A 2,988-nucleotide genomic window follows, 5' to 3' on the forward strand; every position below is an offset into this window, starting at 1 on the left:
TCCTTCGCTAACGTTTCACTCGAACGCGCCTCGGGCGAATTCTCCGCGAGAATCCCCTATCGAGAAACGATGAATTCCAGCAGTAAGCGTCACATAGTAACGACTTGGTTGCTGTCGTTCGCGCCAACCTTGCTCCCTCGATATTGTTTCCGAAACGCGAGCCGGAAATTAATGTAAATCGAACGAATCGGAATTTCGATCGATATCGAAAACGACCGTCTAACGAAAGTTTGATCCTTTCTAATCGAGACTGAGCAGAAAACTTTAACTGTTGAAGCTACGTAATAATAATAATAATAATCGTAATGTCGAGATTGATCGTGAAAAGATCGTTATTTTAATAAGCAACTGCTTAACTTTGTCCCTAGAAATTTTCAACTAATTTTTGGTAATAAAATATCGACGAACGTTTCGTCACGATCCTCGGTCGATCGATTACCTTGCCTCACCCCTCCAAAATCCATCGGCGTTCCATCGACGGTTAATAAGACCGAAACTGACGATTTCGATTCTTCTCACTCGTGCCGCGCAGAATAAGATAATAGTCGGAGGAAGGGGACAGAAGAGAAGCCGATTCAAATGAGCGTGTCAGGCCACGGCCGTGAATACAACTCTATCTATTCGAACACCGCCTACCGTATTATCGCCGGTATGGGACGGGCAAACGCGAAACCCAAGTGCCAATCGGTGGATGCGTTGGACAGCTTTCTCGGCTCGATAATAAGGTCCATCGACGAGGAGGAGATAAGGGTAGAAGAGGAGGAGGAGGAGAGACAGGCTGCTGTCGGTGGTTCATCGTTAAGATCGAAGGCCTCGCGAGTTATCTCTCTCTCTCCTCCCCCCCCCCGGGAGGGGGAGGCGGCGTGCACGTACGTAAACGCGTGGGCGGGCCACGCGACCGAACGAACGGGTTTCTCCTCGTCTACTCCTCCGAGCTATACGGTTGCTTCGTGACTTCCACCGGGGAGAGAGTCCGCGGTGTACACCGGCCATTTGAATATTCACGCTGTTCCGCGCTGCACGCGTGCCATGTCAAAATAACGTATCGCTTGTCCCCCTTGCGTCTCTCTCGGGTAAATAACTTGCCGCCTGTATGCAAATTAATCCCGCCGATTTTATCACCGCCGATCGGCCAACCGTTAAATCAATTCCGAGGAACACGGAGATTTCTGAAATTTTCCATTCCATTTTCTTTTCCTTTTCTTTTTCCTTGGCGGAGAGGGAAAAAAAAGAGAAGTGAAACTCGAGCGGGAAAGGATCAATGGAAACAACGTCGTTCGAGTTTCCAAGTGGCGAGGCTTTTAATCGCGGGCATTTGTCACGCTCGGTGGGATAACGCCTTTTCCACGACTGCTTCTGGACAGGGAGCGCGGCTACTCGAAAGGGGAAGGCAAAAACCAGGACGTAACGCGATCCTTGCGGTGTCGTACTCCTTTATATATATATATATATATAGAGAGAGAGAGAGAGAGATCTCGCTACAGGTGTCCGCTTTACGAACCCACACCGATCTTTTTCAATCCTCGCAGAAATATCTCGCCGCGATAATAAAACCTCGGCGAATGGATCGTACGTATTTCCGTGGATCGAGGCGAATTGGAATTTCCTCTCCCCTCCCCTTGTGAAATCGTGTGTATCGCGTAAATCGGATATTTCATTTCGTCACGGCGCGTCGTTAGTCACCGGTGAACGAAAGGAGAGGGAAAAAAGGACGAGGAATTCACGAGCACGAGTGTGGGTGGCGAAACTGGTAGATGAGAAATACAAACATCGGGAATGACGGTAAATGGCCCCGGCCGGCCCGTTCGAGGCCGAGCGATCGCGTGTTCTCATTTCTCCTACGCTCCCTCCTTTCCTTTCTTACTTCGACAAATTTTTCATCGCGCCGCGTATCGAGGATGTAACAAGAAGGGGGGAGGAGGAGGAGGGCAAAGGAGTTTCGGCTCCTCGATTATATTCGGTTTCGCCCGAATATCCTCTGCTCTCGCGAGCAAATATTTGCACGCTGTTCGTCCTTGGATACACAAGGAGGCCGAAGAAGGCGGGGGAAGGGACGAATTTCTCTCTCTCTCTCTCTCTCTCTCTCTCCTCCAGACGATAAACATTCTCTGGACGGTATTCCAGAAGCTCGAGGGTTCCCTAAATATCTTAGAAATATCTTTGTACACGAGCGGATACGTATAAAGGGGAGGAAAGAGGTCCGAAATCGTGCTTGCTTCGTCTTTCCCCTCCGCGTTTGGAGAGGAGAGGAGGGGAAATGGCCTGATTATCGGCGCGAACATCGAAGAAACGAAGGAACAGAAGTACAGAAATACACGCGCACGGTTACTTATGCAAATGGGTATTCGTAGAAGCGCGCGGATGGGTGTGATCGAGATCCGCGAGAGCAAGATCGATCGGATCGATCCATTTCCTCGAACCGACGCGCCGTCAAAAACCAAAGTCGAATTAATATTCGATCTGACCTCCCCCCAACCGATAAGAGAATATCGGGAACACGCGTTTTATCGTTAATGCGTCTCCTCGCCCGATACGAAGCTTGCGAATTAATTAACGAACGGATACCATCACGAGCGAGTCTCTCGCGTGCAGAGGTGGGCCCTATTTTTACTCGCGCGCTCGAAATTCATTAGCTGTAACGAGATCGACGGAACGATCGATCGAATCGGTCGAAAATCGTCCAACGAGATTGATTTATTGCGCGCGCCCGTATCGCTCGATCCAACATCGCGTAATTGAATTGTCCACCGTTTCGAAACGCCGTTAAAAAGAGAGGGGGGCAAGTTTGCCGACCGATCCGATCGCTTCGTTGGAAATTAACGGTTGAACAAAACAATTTTCGTTCCGCTTGGAAACGCGCGCACGGTAGCCTGAAAAGTATTATTATTATTATTATTATTGTTATTATTATTATTTGACGGTGTTGAACGGTGCGCGACGAATACGACGAGTTACGACTACGGTAGACGAATCAGCCGGGGATAATTG

Source organism: Apis florea, unplaced genomic scaffold, assembly GCF_048593485.1.
Source record: "Apis florea isolate Af1SG1 unplaced genomic scaffold, ASM4859348v1 contig_2897_pilon, whole genome shotgun sequence".
In the NCBI taxonomy this organism is placed as follows: Eukaryota; Metazoa; Arthropoda; class Insecta; order Hymenoptera; family Apidae; genus Apis; species Apis florea.